At 42.5% G+C, this 26,510-nt stretch overlaps 1 long non-coding RNA gene across 2 annotated transcripts in view; it reads right to left on the bottom strand.

Annotated features, from left to right (window-relative positions):
* The window catches only part of LOC113955899, an 89,683-nt gene extending 73,536 nt beyond the window's left edge, over positions 1-16,147 (bottom strand). For both annotated transcript variants that reach the window (XR_003530690.1, XR_003530689.1), the window contains exons 1-3: positions 16,090-16,147; positions 8,947-9,019; positions 8,747-8,856 (exon numbers count right to left, since the gene is read on the bottom strand). This is a non-coding gene — a long non-coding RNA (uncharacterized LOC113955899). The remainder of the gene's footprint in view (positions 1-8,746; positions 8,857-8,946; positions 9,020-16,089) is intronic.
* Positions 16,148-26,510: the final 10,363 nt, after the last annotated feature.

The following is a 26,510-nucleotide window of genomic DNA, read 5'->3' as shown; positions in this document are numbered from 1 at the left end:
CACAGAATTATGCCCACAAAAATGTTTCATTAACACATTACAGTGATGCAATAATCTTCCTTCTTCCACCTGAAATTAAGGTGGAGCCACCCATTTAAAATTTCTCATTGCTTATTGAATCAAGCATTGCTGTTCTGCTCACACTTTCCTCTTTCAATAGAGCCTTTTTAAAACAAAAAATTTGCTCCCCAAAACACAACAACACACCATGATATGCCCAAGTCCTTTGGGCAACCACATCATCAGCCAATCTCCAGAATCCAATTCATTCCCTTCGAGGTTTGGTGGGAACATTTCACAGAACAAAGGTGGAAGTCTGCCTAAATTTTCTACCCAAATTTGCACTTCATTATCAACACATCTTCATTAGAAGCACAAGGTGAGAAACACTAAAATATTGTCTTACTACACCATTTTAACTCAATCTCTGTTCCTACTGATTTAAAGCACCTTCTTCACAGACAGTATGAAGCACTGTCACCAAAAGCACACTGAGGAGCTGGAGGATGGAAAAAAAACTTTACAATCAGGTCCCAAGGATGACAAATCCTGCGTTCAAATGTGAGAGATTAGGATTCAAGGCAGAATCTTTGAAGTTCATTAAGTGCCATACAAAGAGAGTTAAAGTTATTTAGGAGTTAGAAAGTCTTCCTCTCAAAAGTTTACCATCTTAAAAAAAAAGATAAAGGAAGTACAGTTTCTCAGAAATCTATAATTATTCTTTCCATAGGCAAGGAATGTGAGCATGAAGGAATCAGGATTTGTTTGAGGTTATGAGAAGTCGTAGAATAGAGACAAGGAAACAAGTTGAGTCTTCTGAGACCTAACTCACAACTGAATTTTCAGAAAATATGTTGGCAATATACACAAATATTTAAAAATACTTTAGAAGACTCTTATGGGCTACTCCCTTCAAAAGAAAAACACAAAATGAAGATGCTTCCTGCCATGTTCCTCCACTTTTATTGCCCCACCCCATTTCACAAATCCTGAAATTATCCAATTTGAGCATTGCTCATTCTTTAAAAAGAAAGAAAATTTTGGCACAGCAAGTGTTCTCACAAGCAATCTCACATATTTTCAGACTATCTCACAGTTTGTAAAGTCCCCAGGGCAAAAACATGGAAATAAAAAGCACTTTAAACAATCAAACAAACACAAATATGCTGTAAAATGAGCACGGCCTTTGCAATGATTATGCTTATAATTTCTTTTTAAAAAGCAAATGTTATGGCCAGATTCATCCTCTTATTTTGATAAAACGCTCTACAGCTCTGAACTGCCAGTCAAAAATTCACATCCCATCTCCAAATTCCATGTTGATCCCTTCAGCTTCACTTACTGAGATTAAATGCCCTTCACAGCAACCACAAGCCCGAGATTCAAACATTTTCCCCACCCCCTTGAGCAAGGGCAATCCTGTAGGAGGACCTGCTGGGCAGGCAATCCCCCTCAGCCCAGCCCAGCTACAGGTGGGACTGAGCAGAGGACATTGCTCCCTCTCCCCTACTGAAGCCTTGCCCTTTTCCTCTCTAAGGGCACATGCAGGTCTCAGGTTTCCCTGGAGATCAGGCCTAGTAAAGTATAGCCAGTGTCCTACTCCAAACCAGACCACCCTCTGGGTTCAAACCCTGCTCCTTTCTCCGCTGACCCTGGGGGTTCTGGTGGGCATCAAGTTGAATGCGAGCCAGCAGTGGGCTCTTGGCACAAATAGGGATTATGGTATCCTGGGCTGCACCAGGCAGAGCAGCAAGATCAGGCCAAGGGAGCTGATCCTTCCCCTCTACTCAGCGCTGGAGTGCTGGGTCTGGCTGTGGGCCCCACAGTGCAGCAGGGACATGGACATACTGTAGGGAGCCCAACAAAGGGCCATTAACATGATGGCCTGGACTGGATGTGGAAAGGCTGAGAAAGCCTTTCTGTGGGGAGCCCAACAAAGGGCCATTAACATGATGGCCTGGACTGGAGCACATCACATATGTGGAAAGGCTGAGAAAGCCGAGACTGTTCCACTTGGAGAAGGGAAGGCCCGAGGAGTTCTTACCCACACATACCAATACCTCAACAGGAGTGTTGAGAAGATGGTGCCGTGCTCTTTTCAGTGGTGCCCAGTGAAAGGACAAGAGTCAACAGGCACAAACTGAAACACAGAAGGTGTTGAACATAAGGAAATCCTTTGTTATCATGAGGGTGACTGGCACAGGTTGCCCATGGAGTTCATACTATTGGAGGTATTCAAAAGCCATCTGGACACGGTTTGGGGCAGCCAGCTCTAGGTGGCCCTGCTTCAGTCCCCCTGCCGAAGATGACCTCTAGATGCCCCTTACAGCCTCCACCACTCTGTGACATATCTCAGTATCCTTGCTCATTCCAAAGCTGAAAAAAGGAAACCACACCCTCAGACACTTCAGGAAAAAACTGTGGTGCCTGATGCCTGAGAGCCACTGCAGGTATTCAGAACATTGCTGAGTACAACAAAAGGTTATGTGGGTGCAACAGCCCACTGCTGCTGTCCTACAGGCTCAAGGTCTCACCCACACAAGTGCTATCAGGAACAGTAAAAGACCCCTTGCACCACCAAGCTGGGCAGTAGCAAGCTGAAATCTAGTTAGACTCGAGGCATGCACCTGAGTACAATATGGGAAGCAGCTCACTGCCTAAGGCTGCTGTAATGAGCCAGGAGTATCAGAACTGGAAAGAGAATCAGCCAGGCTGCAGAAAAACGTTCTTTCAGGCTCCTCTGACCTATGGAAGAAATCACCTTTCCCACTAGAGGCAACTTCCTCGCAATCATATGGAACTTAGAGAGAGCAATGCCCTTTACCACAGGACTTTACAAATATCAAGTGTCAAAATGCTTAAAATTATATATTCCAGAAACAGTATAAGGTATAAGAAGCCAAATTTTCCATTGTCTTGAAACTCTAACAGCCACTTAAACCAAGTAAAAATGGAAGTATCTGAAAAACTTCGTATGTGAACATACATTGAAAACTGAGCCCACTAAGGACTGTAAAACAGCAATGATTAGTCTGAAGTACACATGGTTTGTACTGAATACTCATTCTGTCCCCATTTGTCATGCAATCCTTCATGTAGCTGCTGACAGCAACACATCATAATTCTTATTGAACAGGAGCAAATTCCTCTTCAGACCTGAGCAAGACAAAGTCAACAGGCCAGCAAACTAAATGGAGGTCACAAAGAAACACACCCCTCCACACACACACACTGTCCCTAACCACTGGGCAAGAAGAGATTTAAAAATGCAAATTAGATCTCCAGATAGAAACAAATCATTACAAGTAGAAAACCTTTCAGCCCAGTACTTTAACTTCAAAATGACATATAGTTTAATGTTGGCACTATAAAACCTCAGTGCTGTTTTTAACTTGCCATTCTGCTCTCCCCTCAGATTTACTGCAGTGGAATTGAACCAGGGTTATAAAGAGCATGAGTAGTTAAAAGAAATTCTATTTGATCCTGGAAATAGTTTCAGAATGGACAATTAAATCCATTTTTCCAGCAACTTAGATAGTCTCAGCAGTCAGTGTTGTAATTTGTTGTAAAGCCTACCACACATGAAATATCGTGGCTATCAGCTTCTGGCTTTTTAATGGTGTGATGCCAACCACAAGAGCTCTTTAATAAAGCAAAGCATAAAAAGACCAGAAAAAGAACATTTTTCATCTTCATTTTTCAAATCTGAAAAATCCTCAGACTCTCAAGATGAAAGACACCATGAAGAGGACTTTTATATTAATTGTCCATGATACGCAATTCAAACATTCCTACAGATTTGCTAATCTTAGAGTGATATTAATATAATAATGATTTAGGACAACCAGGAAAACTGAATATGGATCAAACAAGGCTTTCAAGAAGTCTTCTGTGGTCTGGGCAGGGGGATGGGACAGAAACATCTGACACTTGTTTGGCTTTTTCAAATCTGGATGGAGCATTTTGTTCCTCCCAGACATAACCTCTGCTCTCCTAACGAGGGGTTCTGCTTCTCTCACTGCATCCTTTCTCTCACCTGGATTGAATGAAGACATACTGTGGATTTCTGCAAAGTATCAAGTGAAGGCAGCTCCCAATTTAACATGTACTATAACACTGCAAAATCGGAAGAAGAATTCCAAAAGGGAAACACAGCTTAGTGCATGAGGAAGATTCATTCTTATACACACACACACATATATAGAATCACAGAATCATTTAGGTTGGAAGACCTTTAAGATCATCAAGTCCAATCATTCCCCCAGCACTGCCAAGCCCACCATTAAACCATGTCCCCAAGTGCCATATCCACGTGTCTTTTAAACCCCTCCAGGGATGGGGACTCCACCACTGCCTCAGGAAGCCTGTGCCAGTGCTTCTTTCCATGAAGAAATTTTTTCTAATATCCACTCTAAACCTACCTTGGTGTGATTTGAGGCTCTTTCCTCTTGTCCTATCCCTTGGGAGAAGAGGCTGGCCCTCACCTCACTACAACCTCCTGTCAGGTAGTCATAGAGAGCAATAAGGTCTCCCCTCAACTCCCTTTCCTCCACGCTAAACAACCACCCTCAGTACACAGGTCATGCTGACAGCAGTGTAGTTCCCTAGATCCTCCTTCTGACCCTTCTTGTAGATGGGGATCACAATTGCTCACCTCCAGTCGACTGGGTCCTCCCCAGTGAGCCAGGAGTGCTGGTCAGTGATGGACAGAGCTCAGTGAGCACTTCTGCCAGCTCCCTCAGCACCTTGGGTGGATGTCAGCCAGCCCCACACACCTATGTGTGTCTAAGTGGTGAAGTAAGTCACTGAGCATTCCCCCCCTTGGATTATGGAGCTTCCTTCTGCTCCCTGTCCCTGTTCTTGCAGCTCAGGGGGCTGCATACCTGGATAAAAATTGGTGTTACTATTAAAGGCTGAGGCAAAGAAGGCTTTAAGTATCTCAGCTGTTTCCTCACTCTTTGTCAGTACATTTTTCTCTGCATCCAGTAAAGAACAGAGATTCTCTTTAGCCCTCCTTTTGCTGCTAATGTATTTACTTTTTACTGTCTTTTATGGCACCAGCCAGACTGAGTTCCTGTTGGACTTTGGCCAAACTACATAGTGCATATATATGTGTGTGTGTGTGTATAATACTGCAGAGGCAGAATGAACCCACATTCTTCCTCTTCCGTTCTTCCAAGCCTGAAGCTTTTAGCAGCAACAGATGAAGAAGGTGAACAGGAGAGAACATGAGAGGCAATGCCAGACAGAATTAGTGTGGACAGCCATGCCATGTGTTGGTGTCACACTGGAGGGTCACACTAAGTCTACAGACTCCAAAGACATTTGAGGTCAACTGTAGGGGAAAAGGTTTATAATTGTAACTGGCAAGCTGGTTTAATCAGGCCTATCTGAGCAGATACTGCCTTAGAAATATTTACTAGATACACTCCAGAACTCATGTAATTAACAAAATTGAGTAAGATTTTTGTAACAATTTAATTTTAGAAACACTCCAACTCACACCAGATTAGCAGATCAGAGTCTGTCCTTTCATAACTGACACATTCAGCAACCTGTTTAGTCCCTTGTCTGACACACAGGATTTCTGACAGCACACAGCCTTTCCTCTTCTATTGTGCTTTCCAGCTGAAAGAGGGATCACACAAAAGTTGCTCAGCTGAATTTTACCCAGAGCTGGTCAGCTGTCCTACCCAGCTCCCTCTGCTCACTGATGGAAAATACCATCACATGCTGGTATTTTTCCAGCTGGGTTTGAAGGTTACCTGTTGTCAAGCACTGCAATAGTCAGGTATGACACTGAAAACTGTAACCTCTGCAGGATGGCAAGAAATAAAACAACACAGCTGTCATTTTCAGAGCTTCAGTTCTCCACCCCACCTTTAGTTCAGGAGTTTAAATTCTTTTAGTTGAAGCATCTTGGACTGCCCTAGAGCTGCTTCTGAATCTTAGCTGATGTCTGGGTGCGGTTCACTACTCAAAGGGCACATTATCAATTCCTGATGTCCAGAAAGAGAACTGTGCCTGAAATTTTCAATCTCCATCTCAGGACAAAAAACACAGTCAGGAGCATCCTGAGGGAAAAAATATTACATAGCAGTCCCCATGTATGTACTCAAGGCTCTGACTGCTTGATGTCTCTCACTATGCATTACAGAATCTAAATTTATCAGTAAAAGCCATAACCTTTGGCTAAAGAAAATTTAAGGATCAAAAGAGCAAAGGAAAGGGATGATAAATTCAGTGAGACATCAGACAGGAATTTTGCTCTACACCTCCTGCAGCCAGTGGGCTGCCTGAAAATGAGGTTTTCAGTGCAGATATTACAGCCACAAGATTAACTCTTAAAAATGTGCTTAGTTTCAACTTGTCCACCTTCAGTACTCAGCAGCGGTCTGTGGTGTTCAGAAAGGCAGCACAGCCATAACATTTCTCCAGGTGACATCCATGCACACACACCAGTCATGGCCCTGCTTACACACATGCACAGCACAAACCCAGACGTGCCGGTGTCTGCCTGTGTCCACAGCATGTGAAAAGCTACCACTAATTCCGTGAAATATTAGAGCAGATGACAGCACCAGTCAATTTGAAAGCTTCAACTGCCCAAGCACTGGTATCCAGCTACCATGCTCATTCCTTACCACTCCTCTCTTGACGACTGCTCCATCATTCAAGGGTCAAAGGATCTGATTTAACCCGACAGAGAACAGAATGAAACCTATCTGCAGAAAATGTAAGTGGTAAAACTAATTCACTGTCCTAGTGCAGAACACTGGAACATTTATTTTTTAAACTGCACTGATTCAAAACCTCTAATTTACTGTGACATACAAATGCCAGGATCTACTCAGCCTTAGATTCCTGTGTTCTACAGACCACACAAATACTGGCCAGAGCATTAAAAAATGTAGGTAAACACCAAGACAAGGAAGAATCAAGGAATGAGAGAAACTACAGCAGCCAGTCTGACACTTATCAAAGCAGACTGCAAGGCAAAGCACTGTCAACAGAATTTTTCGGGCATTGAGGCAAAGTGTTTCAAGGTCAGAAATCAGAAAGTGGCTCAACCAAGCTGCATTTGAATGACTTACTAGAAAAACAACTTTACAGAAAATTTGCAAGGAATAATTTGGTGAAGTTTGTCGTCTTGCTGCACGTTGCAGCAATGACTATGTGTCTTGAGTACTGGTCACACTGGAGAAGCTGAGATGAGGCTTTATTAATTTATGCACTGAGCTGAGTCATTGCAAGATTCTGCCATGCAGAATATTTGGTCTCAACAATCCCCTCCTAATCCCACGTGCCAAAAAATGTTTGTCGAAGGCTGAGTTTGTTCTGTAAGCACTAAAACACTGGCTGCCTTTATCGTGCACAATAGAAACACACACTTTTACTGTGAACACAACAGTGTTTCCAGCAATTGTGTCTCATCTTACTAGACAGAGCAGAAAATGCTTAAACAGTCCTTTACTTGCTGCTTCAGTGTGTTTCACAACTGAATTCCCCTTCCTCCCACTTCACACTCACTGCTCATTTTCTTTCTAAGCTGATCACGCTAATGATATTTAAAGTCATATCACATTTTTCACCCTCGTCTGTTTGTGTGGGTTTGAAACTGGACAAAGACTCTCTCATACCTACTTTAGGAACATTTTATTTCTCTTGTCTTCGTAGCATGTGTTAAGAGTGTGATAAAGTGGATCTCTATCAGCACTTTCCTCAGTATTTAGATGAGATCATTTTGACAAGTGAGGCAGAACTTCCAGAAGAGATCATTAAAAATGATGCTGTTGAATGCCAAGGAAATCCATTCTAAACAGGTCTCACTGTCACACAGGCTATGGACCATCATGAGCAAGTCTTCACTATATACATTACCAGCTTTCATTTTAATAGCCTAGATGCTGACTGTCCCTTTGCTCATCCTTTCCTCCCAAAGTTCTCTATTTTTCAACAAATCTTACCTTATTCCAGAATTTGGTCCACCTCTGATCTCAAGCCATCATTATGAGGAAGGTTATCAAGATAATTAGAGGGATAGGGCACCTCTCCTGTGAGGAAAGGCTGAGAGATTTGGGATTGTTCAGGCTGGAGAAGAGAAGGCTTTGGGGTGACCTAACTGGGGCTTTCTAGTACCTGAAGGGAGCTTGCAAGAAAGATGGAGAATATTTACAAGCACATGGAATGAGAGGACAATAGGGAATGGCTTCAACTTGAGTGAGAGATGATTAGATGAGATACCTGGAATAAATTCTCCACTGTGAGGGTGGTGAGGCCCTGGCACAGGTTGTCTACAGGATGCTGTGGATGCCCCATCCTTGGAAGAGTTGGATGGGGCTCTGAGGAACCTGTTTTAGTGGAATTTGTCCTTGTCCGTGGCAGAGGGGTGGAATAAGATGATCTTTAAGGTCCCTTCAAACCCAAACCCCTCAATCATTCTATGATTACTTTTATTGAGATCAGCAATCTGAAGCACATTAGACTGACAGCCCCAGAGAATCAGCCTAATACACCATTGTTAAGGTGCATGATAAACAAACCATCACTGCAGTCAGGTTTAGCCTCAGCTATATTCTGAAATGTTACCTTCTGGGATAGGTTCTCTATAAGCCTTCTCTTCAATGGGTTCTCAGAAACCCTTGGAAACACAGTAAACAGAGTAAAAGCAAAGTAAAAGGCAGATAGTGTGCACTCTATAGCATCAGTCCAGCAGCATGTGTTAAATATATATTGAAATCCAAACCTCTGGGAAAATGATGTTATTGGGCAAGGCACTTGCACACACACATGCCAAGGAGCACTGCATCCAGCAGACATCCTGTGCTGGCACCACAGCTGAAGTGTGAGGTTATCCTGGATGATGGGCAAAATGTATAATGTGAGAAAGTTTAATACTGTCAGGTACAGCAGGGACCAGGACAGAGATTACACATTCAGCCTTACCTTTGTCACTTCCCCAGTGCTTTTGACAGCCCTTAAAATAGCAGTCTTTGGTGAAAAGCATAAGTCTTCACCTCTGCAAAAAAAAAAAAAAAATTGACATTTTATTACTGATGTCCTTTTCCACAAGAGGTGGAAGAATGTCATGGCAGATCTAAATACATTCTGCATGTAACTACGGTTGTGCGACTGTACATTTTATGATTTAAAGAACAGTTTTCAGCAAAACTACATCTCAACTATTCCCTTTTCCTTTATAAGGGAAGAACTGCAAACCATGTGCCTGCCCCCATAAAAGTGTAACTGGTAACAGATACTGCACACAGAACAGAACTTGCTGAAAACACTTTCAAATTACTTAGAAATATAAATGCCATACCCTTTGTCTTATTTTGTAGTGGCATGATTGTGTCAGAGCACATAAATTCCTTTCCAATTTCTTTATTTACTAGTACCTTTGCAGATTTTAATTTTGTTGACACCTGCACCTAAAAATGATAGAAGCACACCCATTCTGCCTCTCCCACGAGCTTATTCTAATGCATATGAGGGCAATTACTCCTTGACAACTCTCCGATGAATTACTGTGCTCTTTGCTAAGCTTGTCACATTGATCACTGGCCAGCAATACAATTAATAAAGTATTGCTGTCCACACAGCACATTAATAACTAACCTGAACTAGAGGTGGCAAGTCTGATAGATCCAGTACATTTTAATCTTTCATACCCTGCCACCTTGGGAGATTAAAGGAAATCTCCAAGACAGTCTCCACATGCCAGCACTGGGTTCCACAACATCCCAGCCAGGGTTACCAACCTGAGACCTGATATCGCATCAATGAAACGCAGTTGGACACTTTAAGCTTCATTTCCAAATGTTGCACTGCCTTGTGGTCAAACCATTATTTATTTATTTATTTCTCCTTCCTATTTATATTTCTGAAAGGTAGAATTGATTAAAATCGTCAGTTCAACCAGAATTCATTAGAAAACAATGGCCATAAATTCAGTGCACTCTGAAGCATTGCTTAATAATTCCATAACATTTAGAATGCAAACAATCAATCTAGGAAAGGTCCCACCTCTTCAATACAAAAAAAAAGGATGAATTAAAGCTCAGTCATGAGCAGCAAGTCTGGAGCTTTCCCACAACATTTTAGAGTAATTTTAGTTGGTGCTTTTAGAGTTGTGCTAACAAGCAGGCTTTAGGCAGAATATTTTTGGATTTCTAGGATATGCGTTCTTTTAGTCAAGTTCTCAGAAGAGAGAAAGTTCATTTGGTATAAAAGTGTTTTCAAAAACACCAGCAAATTGCTCTGTCATCCTTGGAAATATCTCTGCTTCCACTCTGCATTATGAGAAAATTTCAATTGCATCTCAGGCCTTGGACCAACACCCAAAATATCCACATCAGGATCTCTCCTATTGTCTGTCCTCAGCTTTGGCTTAGCTTCCAATCATTTGAGGCTGATCACTCCTGGCAGCCACCAGGAAATATGGCACAAGAGAGAATCTCCACTGGGATCAAATAATCACCCCTCAGTTGCACTGGTTTTACTGAGCAGAAGCAACACAGGAGAGTTAAAACACTGTAATTTAAAAAGAATGTGATATTCTCCCTTCTTTTAGAGACATGAAAGGTAAGGAAAATGCTTGAAAGCACCTCACTAGTCAATGAACCCAGACCAGTGAAATGGCATGAAAAAGGGATCCCTATCTCTGCCAGAGCCCAGCAGGTGGAAGGGCACTGATTCACAGGCTTCCAGGCAACAAGTAGCAGGTTGTCCCACCACTGGGACTGTTCATCCTCAAGAGGCATTTCAAATCTTCTGCACTTTATTTCCAAATTTAGAGATTTTGTAACACCAACACCTGGCACAGATCTGTTCTTATGCACACATGAGGATATTTATAACTCATGAGTCAGTAAAAGAATTACCAAAGACCACACACAAACTGAAAAAAAAACCCCAACTCACCAGTGGGATTCAGAATATCTAATGAATCCACTTAGTTGAAATTCCTTAATTGCTTTGCTAATGGGTAAAAAACCCCAAACCAACCTAATATGAGAACTTCAATTCCAGAAAAGATATGTAGCCACCTAAAGACTACAGAAAACCCAAATATTAGAAAATGTTTCCTTTCCCAAAAGAATATACCAAGTTCCATATATATCTGGAACTGTTTGATAGAAATTAGACAAACCTGACATTGTCTCTGGAAAAATGAGGATATACCATATCACTCAACATGGACTGAGGACTGTTACCAATACATTTGCTCAGTACTTTAAAGGTGCATTTTTCAAAACTGAAGAAAAAAACCCAAAAACAAACAAAACAACTTAGTGCAGTGACAAAGAGAATTTATAAGCACAAGGCAACCTCAGACCTCTAAGTGATGACTACAATCCAAATATTGCAATTCCATGATCAAAAGGATTAGTTTGTCCAAAACATAGAAACAGCATCAAGATGGGACAAAAATCAAGGGCAGGAGGAGTAACTAAGATATATAAAGTGCTACTCTGGAATAGTCACAGCCCACCAGAAACACTCAGAGGAACCCATCAAGAGTGTATCTTCAATGCCTGCAACAACGTGCCCAGCACCAGGATCAGAGCTGTTCGTTGTAAGACAGTTACAGCAAGAAAGCTGGGGAGGGGAAGCTGAGGCCAGAGGCCACGATTTATTTCAACATTATGAGTAATAAGTCTCTGCCACAAGTTACCACCTGAAGACTTGGTCACAGTGCAGACCCCACGCGATGTCCTGTGACACCAAGGCAGGATCCTCACGTGCACTGAGGTGGTTCTGCACTAGCAATCCCTAGCAGTGCACCTCCAGTAAATTAGGACCCAAAGAGGGCCTCAAAGGAGGTGCAATTAAACCCCCTGCAACATCTCACTAATGCACCCACAACCCTTCCCCAAGCAGAGGTTCCTCCCTGCACCGTCTGGCGCAGCCCACGCGCTGCTCACATCTCCAAAGAGCCCTCAGGTGGGTCTGACCTGCGCTGTCCTGCGTCACAGATATCCTCTTACTACTCTCCCTTTTTGAGTGGTCTGCCTGACATCTCTCTACATGAAACCGTTCCAACTGTCAAGTGTTTCCTAAGCACCAGGACTGCTCAGCACACCACCTCAGGCAAGGACCAGATCCCCCCTGAGCTCTCTGTTCCAGCTGATAAGCACAGTCCCACTGAAACACCTGTTCCTCCTCAGGCTGTCAAGGTACAGAAAGCCTTAGGATAAAGCTTCCTAGGCAACCTGAAATGCTGCAGTCCTGTCCCAAGGTTATGGCTGACAGCAGCCTGCTCAGCTGTGGAGAGAGATTTGCTGTCTATTAGCTTATCTCATTGTGAGCTAAGCCCAGCTCATGGTCCAGGAATGGATTATACCCACAGGCAGTTTGCTAAGGATGTTCTCAGCCCTCCAAAACCCTCCAGTCTTCAATACTCTGCTTCACAGTGCTGAGAATGGACGCTGTGCCATCAGGCTGTCTTGCTATAGTATTTTTAATTATGCTTTATTTTGCCTTTGGTTTCAAGGGCATGTTTAACACCTTTAAGCTAACACAATGGGATATCTTATTTATCTATTTACATTACATTAGAATAAAAGTGCCATAGCAGAGGCAATGTGGATTTTGGAAGCTTCTTCTCATTCTGTTTTAATAGAAAAGTTTAATAAGGGAATCTTGACTTTCAGTAATGAAATGAAAGTCTATCGAAGTGGCATAATATACTGGCAGTGGATTGAATCACAGTTTGCACTTAATTACAAAGATGGCATTGATAAGATTACCCATGCAAATTAGTTATCTTTTTCCTATGTGTTTAAGGATTGCAGAACCAAAAGACATTTGTACTGTAAATTGTGAATGAAAATATAGCAGCACCCAGCCATAACACCGGTTAAAATCATCTGTTAGGAGTGTGCCTAAAAGCATTTTCGTTATAATGGACCACTTTACCACCTTAGTGTACCAATTCAGCTGCAGAGATTCATTCTACCACGAAATTTTCCATGCAAAGTCTTTTGGAGAAAATAATATGCATGTTAAATGTCACTGGAAAGGATTATCATGGGAAACAAACTTAGATGGCCCACTGAGGATGGATAGATAGGAGCTGGCAGAAGGAATAACCAAACTGACAATCCTCTAAGATGGCAGAAGCCTCAGAAAAAAGTACAGCATTAAATTCCAGACATTCCTATCAGGTGTTGAGAGCACAGGGAGTACAAGGGCAGCAGGAACTGGTGAGATAGCTCAGTGCCAAATGCTGGTGTTCAGAAAGAGGAGTCTGTTGGTGCAAACCATTTATCCATTGGCTTGGAAGTCTTGCCATCAAATTAGAAATGGCTAAGTCCCATACCTAGTTTTATACAGCCTGTTCTCCTTATTTGGCTAATTTTTTTTTCCAAGGGAAGAGAAAGAAAATCTGACTCCAGGAGATACACAGGAAAAGCAACATTTACAAACTTTTCCAAGGGGGCAGTTAAAACAATCTCTTTCCAAATGCATTTGTTCTTTTGGTTTTCTGAAAGGGCTGTTGAAGGCAGTTGTCACAGCAGGAGAGTCACAAAACACTCTCTAGCAGTCACTCCTGCAACAGTCAGAGGAAGAATTTTTTCTGAGTGCAAACAGGTAGGATGCAGTGATGACAAGTGAACTAGAAGGTGATGTTCTACTTTCTATCAACATGTGTGCTCTCTGTGTGCTCTCTGCAAGGCCCAGCAGAAGTGGGTCCTATCAGCTCCCGGGGGGGGGGGTGTTGTTGCACTGTCCCACTCAAGATTTTTTCATGTAGGGACACAATTTTTAGTCAATAAAATGTGCTCAGAGAAACCCAAACCAACCCACTACTACTGGGAAGGCACCGTCTTGAAAAGACTTTATGGGTATTGCAGAATGCTTGGGACAAACTTCAGTTAAAGCAGACAATGAAGGAGTAGGAATATATGCTTGAGTTTATGTAACTCTCCCTTGTAATCAGCTACCAGTTGTTTCAAATGGGAATACTCATAAGAACAGGATATTTGAGTAACAGAACCTTTGTCAAACATCCTGTGTCTGCAGGAAAGCAACAGACCACAAGAACAACAATGATTCCCACCGAGCCACTTGTCCTGATAATTCTCTGGCTTGAAACTCGTGCCTGAGGCATCTCTAGGTCTGGGGTAGCTTAGAAAACATTAAGCATTCTGGTCCAGCTACTAAAAAATGCATATTTTCATGTCTGTTGCCATGTGCAAAGAACTGAGAGGCAGAAGGTGCCCCCTCTTTGGCTGAGACCTGGAGTCACTACGGGTACTGTTCACAGCAAGTACTAAAATGCAGAATAAAGCACAGCATCTTTACTGTCACAGGACTCTGATCCCCAGTAGCCAGACTAGTTCAATTTTGGCAGGGCTCAATGAGGCAGGGCATGAGAGATGACTGGCATGACCAGAGATATTACCCATGGAAGTGCCTGGATGCAGCTGACACAAGAGCTGCATGTGGAAGGAAAGGATATTTTGGAAATAACATGCTTTTAATCACCAGCTGAAGTAAATTAAAAGGGGCTAGCCTTCTAGGATTCCTTCAAGTTATTTTTGGTGAGCAAATGCCCTCATAGGCAACAGGAATTCTTCCCTCTGGAAGAATTCCACTCTGTAGAGATTACTGAAAAGAGGTCTACAGGAATCTGTTTTATTCTGGGACACCCTGGTGATTGCTTGAACAGCCAGACACGTTATTCCAGCACCCAGGACATGAAAAGATGGGAGCAAGACCCAGGGTCAGTGAGGTATTCAGTTAGGTAGATGCTGCCCAAAATCTTTGTCTCAGTGCCTTGGGAAGAGGGAGGCTGTGGGCAACATAAGGAACAGTTAACATTTCTGAAAGGAGGAGAGAAGTGAAGTGTGGCAAGTGACTCAAAAGCAATAAAATCAAGTGTTTGCGTCTCAGCCTGTGATGTGTACTATTCACTGAACCTCTGATAATGACTGGGGAATGAAGAAAACTAAACTGACACAAAAGCCATAGATTTCAGGAAAAAAGGGGCATGTGGTGGTTCAGGTACCTAAGAAAAGCACAGCCCCCCCATGATAAGAACTGGAATTGCCTCCTCTGTCTTTCAAGTTTAGCTCAGCATCAGTCAGAAGCAGTAAAATAAATGCTCTATATTTAGTGTTCATGACTCACTATAAATTGTGATAGTTTTGATTACATATGCTGCTCCCTGCCTTAAAAGTTGCCCCTACACAAAGATATCTCTGCAGGAACTCTCACTTGGTTAAAGAGAAACTCCACATGATCTCTTGCAGTGGTACCTTCCCCCCACAACCCCTCTGGGCTGCTCTATGATCTCAGGAATTCCTGCCAGGCCTTGGCACCCCTGTAAGGAGCTGGGTGGTGAAGCATCCCGTGGCTGCACTGGGAACTCCTGCATTGCTGAGGTGGGAGCAGCACTGACTGTACTGGGGTCTCCTGTCACCTGGCGAAGGTGGGGGATGAGAGTGGGAATAATCAGCCACCCCTGAGAGCCTTGGAATGTTCCTTACCAGAAGTGTAGCCCAAGTGGAACGAGACCATTGTTACCTGAGCTTTGGAAATTCCAGTAATAACCAACCTGGATTGTGATGAGGGTGGAAATTCACTGTGACTGAAGCCACCCACCTTGTGACCCCATAAACAGTGCCCTAAGTGAGGCTCTTTGAGCACTCCTGGACCACAGTGAGCTGTGACCAGCACCTCCCTCTGAGTGGGGACTCTCAGAGCTCCCAAACCCTCAAGTCTGCAATAATCAGAGGACCCTTGTTGAAAGCTGACAACGGAGCCTTGGCTGATATCCCAGTGCCCAAGGCTCAACCCTCGGCCACCAAGAATTGCCCACACCCTTAAAGTATTTCACTGAAGTCTAGGGGAATGTTTAACAGGTACCTTTCTAAATATATACATATACACACACACAAATATATAAATATAAATATATATATATATATATACAAATATATACATATACATATATATATATATACACACACAGAACTATCTTCAAGAGTGTACAGGTAAAAATCAGAGCAAAACTTTTTGGCTGTTTGGTAAAAAAACCCTAAAAGATATAATATATATGTATTGTTTTGAACAACTCACCAGCTGCAGGCAGGTAACAGCAGACAACAGCTGATCCCATTTCTTTGCTTGAGTCCTGAAAGTCAAAATGCAAAAAAAATTACATAAAAAAAGAATCTGAAAAGAACTCTACAAGCTACTTTGATAGTCTGGGCAGCTATGCAAGCACACTGTTAGAGTGACAGGTTATATAAGTGTCCATATAAGTGCGCAGTCTGCCCAAAACTTAGAACTCAGCAGCCAAATACAACAGTGAAAGGGTAGTGTGTAGTTCATGAGCATGGATAATTATATCATTGAGTAGGACAATTACAGTAGAAAAAAACCACACAGGAAAATAAGGTATATACACTAGGAAGCCTGCAATAGAAAAGCATCCACTTCACTCTGAGAGACTGATGTTTGCACAGGATGCTCAAGCAGCACTGCTGCTCATCAGTGTGGGTCAGCAGCTGGGACAGCAGTGTCCTTCCTGCTGCACTTCAGCTCAATGGCAGCTGGACATCCTCAATGGAAGGGCTGGACACTTCATCTGTGGAGATGCATGTGGAGAGGACTGCAAGGATGCTGATTGCACTGTAAGACAATGTCCTTGAAAAAGAAAAAAATATCCCTTTGGTAAAGTGACAAACTAGGACTTAATATCCAGGGTTCTTGTAAATCACTGACTCATACTTTACCTAAAAATCTTGCTCTTTGACAAATTTTAGATATTTACATTTTGGAAAGGACCATCCGCCAAGACAACAAAATCTAAGTGCTTAAATATGGAGTTGCAGATCTCTTTCATTTGAGAAAAGCTGCCTAAGTATAAATGAGTGAAACCAAAACACAGCAAGGAGTGAAGCAAGTCAGTCCCAGCTACTGATGGCCACACTATTAGTCACACAATTAATGTCTATTTAGTCTTTGGAATAACTGGAATCACCTATACCTGTCAGTGTGCCATGGTCCAGCAATCCCCAAACACTGACACCCAGCCAGAGCCACAGATTATTGCTGCTCAGTCCCCATGTACAGATAGCAAGGAAAGCCTGTGGCACGGGTGGAGCCTCTGTTCCTGACCCAAATAGAGCAAGGCCAGTGCCCAGGATCCACTATCAGTTATTTTTTTTCTATCACTATTTTTAACACTTGTTCCCCTTAAATACATTTACAGGCACCATTTAAAAGTCACTTCTTTGTTCCAAGGAAATGGAACACAACAGCAGGAAAACATTATGCACTAACACACCGGGGCAAGCTGCATGCAAAGGAAACCTGCCAAAACTAGTTTTTCCTCCTTTTCTGCAAGGCAGCAGTTTTTTTTCTTAAGCTGTCTCACTTGAGGACTTATGTGAGTATACAGTAAAGAACCAAAACCCATTTCATTTTCCCCACTTTCAGGCTGTCATCAGCTTTGTTGCTGTGACACCAAACCCCTTCTGACACTGCTCTGTGAGTACACAACTGTCACACGCTGAGGGCTGGCCAGGCACAGCATCCCAGCAGCATTTCCATGGCTTCCAGCCCTGCTGCTCTGACTGAGCAATGGAGACCTGACTGCAGCACCACAGAAGGCACTTTTCCTCTTCTTCCCAGGGCTGTAACCATCAGAATCCCCAAGTTTTCCTTTGTGTCTCTTCCATATGTGGCTTTCTTCTCCAATTTATCATTTGCATCATAGGAGATGCCCCTAATCCAAATACCTCAAGTCAGGTAAGGTAACAATACAATGCAAATGCAAGTTGTCTTTATCTTCCCAGGGCCTCACGATGTGTAAAAAGTTTTATAGCTCCAGATGCCTGTATTATTGAATTTAAAATAAAAGCAGCATTATTTCTAGTTCCAGTGGGCAACTGATGTGATTTATCCTCACAGAAAACCCCGTTTTTCAAAAAGAACATTTTCACTTCAGTCTTAAAAAAAAAAAAAAAAAACCACAAACCAAAGAACCACACAGATAAAAATCTGTTTTGAGGCCCTACAACATAAATTAAGTTAGCACAGCAGGGCTTTCACTGTAATAACTTAACTTGTCAGTTCACATCATTGACTGACATGAAGATTTCATGGGGCTTAACTGATCAATATAATAACTATTTGGATGGCTCCACAGGAATACCTCGGTCTTAATTTGAGGTCAGTTCTTATTCTTTTTAAGTCTCATTAGCAGAAGCTAATGTAAATCCAAAGATGTGAGGACAAAAGCAAAAGCTTTCCATCAACAGCAAGGCCAGCAAAAGAATCCTATGTTCAGTTGAATTGTGTGCATCCCACTACAATCTCTTCCAGGTCTCTGGCATGGAACAAAAAGCCTGTGTCACACTGGCAATAAGGAGGGAGAGTGTTAGTTGCTAGGAACCATATTTTTTCTAGTTTCAAGCTGAAAATCAACCACGAGTGTATCAGAACAGATTTGCAGCAGGCACAGAAAGCAGAGAAGGCCAGTCTCCATCAGCTGAGATGTTGGAACACCACACTTAAGGAACCGTTGCCCTTCACCTTCCATTTTCTCAAGCAATTCCCTGAATGCCTGTCCCAGCCTGTGACTTTGTAACAACATACTGCAGAGACACAAGACAATTTTGCATGAGCTGACTGCCACCAGGAGCAGCACAGCAACACCAGCTTTGGCACTGAGGCACCACAAAACCCTCTGTCTGAGTCCAGCCATGCAGACATCCCTGGAGTCCCAGCCTCACATGCTGACAGGCAGTGCAGCTTTAGGAAAATAGAGCTATGCAGGTTGGGAGAACTGGAGCCCACTGCCCACCACCAGCCTCAAAGTTGGCTTCAGAAAAGAGGTGGCTTTGCCCAAACTATGGAAGAGTCCCTCTGAATCCTGATCTGTTTGTCCAGTGTGCAATGGACTGAAGAGTGCTGCTTTAGTCTTTCCTGTCTCCTTCCAAACAGCTACATTTCATCACTCCCAAAGGAAAGGAACTCCCCAGGCCAAAATGTCCATGGGCTTACTGAAAGACTGAGTAGAGTAGCAGCATGTGAACTCCCCTAAAATTAGGGAGGACACTGAAGTTGCCAGGTAATTAGTGAATATTCTTTTTCCTTAGCCAGTGTCAGAAGCACTACCAGCTGGAAAAACTTGGAGCTAGAACTTGTGGCCTACCACCTTCACCCACACCATGCAATCACCCCAAAATGGGGTCCAAGAAGGAAACCAACACACTAACTAGCTGTGAATGCTGACTCACAGGAAAATCTTACTGTGTAGCCAGATGAAGTAGCACCAGATGCACCCAGGAATCGAGTTCAGGTGGGGTCATCAGCCTGTGGACAGATGCTTCCGCAGCACAGTGAAAATGGAAGAAATATGCAAAGCACTTCTAACTAAAGAGCTCATTGAAGGCCAAGTCTGTAGGCTTAGCATCTGTAAAGAAAGAATTGAACTCTGTAAATTCAAAGACTAAATCTATTGTTGCCTCAAGAGCAAGTCAATGAAAAGCAATAGTGCATGGGAGTGACAATGACCTGTTAGAAACCCGAATGCATTCAACAATCCTCCCATTTTCCCCACTTACTTGTTCTGTCATTCTATGGGGTAAAAAACATCTGCCTCACAGCTGAGACGTTCAATTCCTCAGAAAAAATGTCCTGAGCCTGATTAAAATACAGTTGAACAGGATAGAAAGATGACTTCCATAGCCTGTTATTCGGGTGCACAGAAAATATTAATGGACGGTTAAAAAAGTGGCTGAGCTTCAAAGGAAGAGGGACTCCTTAAAGATGTACCAGGGCATCAGCTGCAGCAAAATTCCCAAGGGAATTTTGTGACTATCATTGCATCCAAGCTCTTTATTTTCTAGTGCCCGAGACTGAGCATTTTAACAGAGAGGCCACAGAAGGATTACAAAAAAATCTTCTCTCATAATTCCATATGGAACAGAAGCATATTCAAGATATGCTTCAAGGTGCCTGCTTCCAATTTCAACTATGATAGACTGTTTACTCTGTCTCATCTGCTGCAGACCAACTGTCAACCTACAGAAAGATTGCTGAAGCCAGTTCTGAAATATCACTTTGCCCAGCTAAATCAAACACCATTTATTTTCTGAAGTGAGGCTGATAAAATCATTTTGATGATCAGAGTGGCTTGTGCTGTAAATGAGCATAGTTTCAGTCCATGCCCTTACAGATGTGCCTTCCCCCCAACAACAGGATTCACAGCTCAAGGAGTGTGTCATTTTTCAACCACACAAGGACTAAGAGCAGAGTGTACATCTTACAAGTGGTGCAGAAAGAACATTCCAAGAAAGGCAGATCTCCACAGCATTCTGAGTGGCACCACCCTCATTCAGGTGAAAATCAACACCTCAGTAATTAACTTTGGACTATCACCACATTCATATACACAGAAATGCTAATTCCTATTCTAAACTGTTTTCCTTATTCACACCATGTCTACATCTGACCATCTATATCCTCTGTGTTTATCACCATGAAGTCCATCCCAGCCACTGCTTATCCACACTGTGTTCCCAGCCTCTGCTGCTATCTGCACACAAACTCTTACTTTGATACAGTAGAGTTACAAAAAAATATTCCCCCCTGCCAAGTGTTGAGACACTTGTTCCAAATTTTGAACAAGGAGCACTAAACCCAGTGCCTCAGCTCTCCTCCTGTCAATTCACACAACACAGGTGCAATATGAAATGGACTGTCACTTAACCTGTTAGCAATGCCTGCAGTGAGAAAACTGCATGGGGACCTCATCTGAAATTTCTCATGATTAAGATGGAGAAAAAAGGCATGGAATAACCTCATATACCTGCACTTTTAAAGTGAAACAATTCTGTGATACACGGATTTCTAATCTTCCAGTATAAAGTGTTTAACATCTAACAGAAACAGAAAGATCACTTGATTGCACTACTCAAAGCCATGGGTTTGTAAGGTATTTTGCTCCCAAGAAAAAAGGCTTCCCCTGGTAAATGGTGCTTCTCTCTGAAATCTATTTCCCCTAAAGTGACCACTGCAGTTAGAAAAGAAATCAAAATGAGATATCTGGGAGGAGGCTTTAACTTCTCAACATGAAAGCTCCTAGATACACAATTTGAGACAGAACCATGCCTCCCCAGGTATAGGCACCTTTATAGAAACAAGAACAACTTTCACATGGCCAGTTCTCACTGGCTGACTTAGTTCACAACTTCCCCATGGTGGAAAGCCCCATCAGCAGATATCTGCTCTGATGGCTTTTGTAACAGGGAAAAAGGTTTGCTTTTTTACTAGAAATAACCCCTATCCAGAGCTTTCACTCTGGTTCTTATTCTATCAACACTAAACAAAGACTCAAAGGACACATGTGCCTATGTGGAACAGCTCAATATGTCCAGTGAACCCTCCCAAAACTACAGGACAACTCTGCTCTCCAGACTGCTTGCACTTCCAGAGCTGTGTGACCCATGGGCAACCAAAGCCCAGCAGTGCAATCTTCCTTCTGGAGCACCTGAACCCCAGACACTGCTTCTTCTTCAAGATACTGTTTGTCAAGTACTAAGGTGTCCTGCCTGATACTCCCAGGTTTTTTTCCCTACACATTCCTAGAGGACCACCAGCATGCATGGAAGGCCTCATTCATGCAGGTGTTAATATTAGCCTATCACCACATAATGGTGCCGAGGCAGAGGTTTAGCATTAGTTTTATTCACCATCAATACTGTTTACATTCATTCCTTTTTGATAAACAATATATCTTTTGCAAGTTCCTATTCAGCACATTGCCCTTCAAGTCATAAAACAGAAGGAAACAAATCAATAGCATCTAATCTAAGTATGTCTCACTTCTGTGCTTTTGGTTAAATGAAAATTAACTAGTTTGCAGTCATCTAGTTGTAGATGGCATATCAAATATTGCCAAACAGAGTTTATCTTTCAATACAGGTAGTCCAGATCCAATAAAACACTTAAAAATATAACAGTACAAAAAATAAAAAATCCGTTCATTAAGTTCTATGGTATAATTTGAAAATAAAGGAGTTCTGCAGATAATTACCAAATTTCCATATTTATAAGAAGATGGCACATATGGGGATAATAGCAAAAATGGAAGTACCGCTTTCCTATTAATATGGAAATTCAGAAATTATTGGAGTTATCTGGTATAAATCAACCTTCTCATTTTTTGCTGATGGAAACGCCATTTATGCACTACAATAAATTCCCAAACTACTAATGCAACTCCCCTTCTACTCTGATAAATCAGTGTAATGGTTGTCATGCTTATCCTCAAATCTGGCAGTTCTGCTCTTAGATTAAAATGGGTCAAACCAACACTTGGTGCAATATCACTACAGGGGTTTTTTTTGGAATTAGAGCAAAGAAGGATTTGCTCTCACAACCTTGTGAGTCTCACAACCTGCTTAGTTCAGCTGCCCCAAACAGATGCTTCCCAGCCACGGGGCAGCTGCATTATTCACTTACACTGACCAAAGCAGGCCGTGCAATTCTGAGGCAGTATCTGATGTGCCTGCACTGTGGGAGTGACCTAAGGGAAACTGTCAAGAACAAGAGATTTTTCAAGGATTTGTTTTCGTAACAAGAATTGCACACTGCTTGATATTCAAGGCAACGTTAGCCTATCCTCTTCCACAGAGGAGTGCAACAGTGGATGCCTTCTTCTGGAGCAGAAGAGCCATCTATCCTTATCTAGAAATCAGCTGGTAGATGCTGAAACCACAGTTTGGCCCCCCAAAAGACATTGTTCCTCTTTCCCAAAAGTTGTTTTACAATTCTGCAACACCTCTAGAAGATGTAGCAGTTGATATGAGATAACAGCTTATACCAGGACCTGACATGGATCTGCTCCCTCTTAATGCCAAAGTTCTATGTCACATAAAGGGTAATCATTGACACTTAGTGTTGTTCCCCCAGTTTCTCCATGTATCGAACTTGTCCTTTCTCAAATGAACAGCAGAGCCTACCTGGGTTGGTTATTTGCTGTTTAAAATGAAGGTGGATTCTCAGGCTATTGACATTGTGCCTGTATTTAGCTCTTTATAAGGTGAACCACAGATAATGCAACTGAGAGCTCAGAAGTTCTCAGGCTTCAGAGTGGGGGTTCACATACCCAGAATAACCTATCTCCCAAATGATGCCACTTCAATCAAATGCTGGAAGAGAATCCCACCAGGCCCTTTCAGGCAGCACCTGCTTGCTGCACAGCCTGTGAGGCAGTTGGCTGGCAGGGCATTCCACAGGCATGGCACTGTCAGAAGCAGCAGCAACTAAATGTGAGCAGTAACACCCTTCCCTGTTTTTCCACAGCACTAATTCACACATAAAAAGGTGAAATGCTAAAACTGCATCCAACAACATCAGCTTCACAAAACTGTCTCTACAGGGGACTTTTCCACCCAGAAAAAGTCAAATGAGAGACTGCTTCACCACTTAGCAGTAGGGTCCTGGTATGCACAAATGAGATGGTTCTTACCTGTTATGAGAATAAACTTAATCTTCCCAAGGAGACACCCAGAAGAAAATTTGACTTTTATGCTGTGTGTTATAAGTTCTAAGTGCATCCCAAGATCTTTAGAGGGCCCTCAGTCTACCTGCTCAGAAGAAAAGCTCTTCCATCAGTGTTTCCTGCTCCTGCCAGACTCCAGAGTCTCTTCTGCGTAGCTCACACAGCACAGAGCAGGCAGCTGGGGCAGAGAGCCTGAGAGTGCTTTATACAGCATTGGGCAGATACATTCTCCCAACTAAACCAGTTCCACTGGCAAGGCTGCAAACAGCACCAAAGCCCAATCAGCCACATGCTTGTCACCACTCCATACCTCGGGTCAGTAATCCCATTGGGGATACTCTTCCTTGTCACTCTGGGTGGATTTTAACTGTGTGGTTTCAAGCTCAACCATTACCTTTTCCCAAAATCACTTCAAATGCTTCTAAAGCAATGTTCACGTTTGAAGAATGGAAGATCCCGAAAAATCCCTCGTGCACAGGTCCATGAGGAGCCAGGAGCCCTGCTGACACCTTCTGCCACTCTGCTGCTCTGCATTCGGAGCCACAGAGATCCCTCTGCCACGACCATCGTGGCTTCCCCTCCTCCCACAGCACCCTACACCCAAAGCACACACCAGAGTTCAAAGGTCAAACAGAAAATACTGCAGAATGATGACATGAATAATTTGTTTCAGTAGTTTAGTAACATTGGTTTGTTGTGATTACTGCTACAGATTCCTTTTATATTTACAACTGTGATCTTTTTAACATCTGAATAATTTCTATCCAGTGATCAGTGGTGCGTGTGTCAGAGAATCAGAAAAATTAGCTTCTCTAGTGCTCCCTGACTTTAAGAGAATATATTTTCCTACCCAGTTACATTGTTTCTCTGGGGTTTACCTCTTGAATGAACAGAAACACCAGGCCAAGAGATCCTGAACAAGAGCAGCAAGATGATCTGCACTTGAGATGTAGCGATACAGACACACCTGTAAGACATGCCAAGAGATTCCACCTTCCTTACAAGAACCTAGAAAGTGCCAAGAAGATGGGAAGAACTGTCTTTTTCACCAACTCACACTGTGCTGCAATTTAAAACCAAAACACAACAATAAACAAAAAACCCCCGAACCAAACACTTCACTCTACAACAGGTTACACAATAAACTAAACAAAGAGAAGGAGCTGAGGAAGAAAAAAATTACACCTCGTGATACTCACTTTAACTGTATGCAGGCAACAGGAAGCCTGAAGGACATTCAAGGAAGTCCTGTAACTTCAGAGACCCAGAATAAGAGGTGTTCTATGAATATTGAAGACAAACCAGCAAATAGATGGGAGATGGGTAGTGCTAAAAGTGAAATAAAGAAAAAAAAAGCAGAAAAAGTAGAAAGGAAAGTTTTATTAAAGGACTTTAGAGCCTGGGGCAAATACCAAGGAACTTAGCCATTCCATGGGCTTACATCTTCCTACAGACCATCCTAAGCATGCCAAAAACTTCCAAGAAACAGCAATCAACAAAGCCAATACAGTTTACCGATAAGATAAATCAAAATTCCTCATTTTGGTTAACATGATCTACCAAAACAGGGGCTAATGTAATCAAGCTGCAATCATGGCAAGCAAGGCTGAGGGGACCTTTCCTTAAGAAACAGCAATATCTGGAATGACATTGACAATGATGCACTTGAGGGACTCGTCCAAAACGTCCCTTCCAGCTTAGAGCTGCCATGTCAAGGCTTGCACCAAACAGCTCAAACACGGTGTGTGCACTGGGTTACAATTCAGCTCCTACAAGATCAGGATAGGTACAGGGACAACCTGGCCTCCAGGAAACCCTTGCAGACACAGGACCTCAGACAAAGCAGAATTTTCCAAAATCCATCAAGGTGTTCAAAGAAGAAAACACAAAAAGTGATAAAAAACCCCAGGTCTGCTTCCCTGTCTAGGTGTGCAGAACACAAGCAGCACAAGGTTTATGGATCCTGCCTCAGGAAACCACCACCTCAGCAAAGAGGTTGCACAACATTCCCCAGTCCCAACCAAGTGACAGATGTGAGCCAGTGCTAATCCCCCCTTCCAGGAAAGGCAGAGACAGAGACAAAGCTGCTCTGGCTGGCACCAGGCTTCACTCAAAGACAAGATGAAGCATAAAAACTGCTGCTTGACTTGACCTTCACAGCTATTCCTTGAGTCTCTTCCTTCCTGGCAGGCTTAGGTCAAAGCTGAGTTGCAGGTTCTGGAAGGCACTTTCCCAGTTAATGCTGGATTGCTCTCACACAGCAGTGCATACTGAAGAGGCCAACCCTATAAGCACAGTTTCCAGAGACTGAAAGCTGGAGAAGGTGCTCTCAAAAATTCCTTACAAAGAGATATTAGAGGAGCATTAAGGTATGATCCTGTTACATTAGCAAAGCAGGAGAGTTTTATCATACGGAAAAAAGGCCAGATATTAAGATGCTTATGCTTTAACAGATGAAAACCGGAAAAAAATATGCTGATCCCAAACAATCTCCAACATAACAAATAGAAAAGCAAAATACATTATGTGTGGCCTAACAGCTGCAGTATTTTGAGCTGCCAAAGCCAAAACTTATAGAATATTCCTTTTGCTGATTGAAATCTGTAAGACACTTCAACATCTGTTAGAACAAGATGTTTGTTTACCACATTCCTCTACAAAATGGAATGATGTTTCTTACCTAATGTACTGAAGAATTTTTAGATGAAAGAGGGATGTTTATGAGATCCATGCAGGATGTAATTGAAAGAATATTTCCGGATAAAGATACCATATGTTTTGTATTTCTATCAAACCTATAAATATCTCTGTAACAGTTTGGGGCCCATAAATATCATGATTGGGAAGAGTTTTATGCATTTGCTTAAGGCTTTTATTACTTTCAATTATCAGTTTGCTAACAGCATCTCATTTTCCTCCCACTACATAGCAGTATTCCCAAGGATAAATTCTGAGCCGTCAATAAGGTCACTGGAATGTG

Source organism: Corapipo altera, unplaced genomic scaffold (assembly GCF_003945725.1).
Source record: "Corapipo altera isolate COAL_440 unplaced genomic scaffold, ASM394572v1 175, whole genome shotgun sequence".
Classification (NCBI taxonomy): domain Eukaryota; kingdom Metazoa; phylum Chordata; class Aves; order Passeriformes; family Pipridae; genus Corapipo; species Corapipo altera.
The sequence above is the reverse complement of the archived record's forward strand: the minus strand, read 5'-3'. Positions and strand labels throughout refer to the sequence as shown.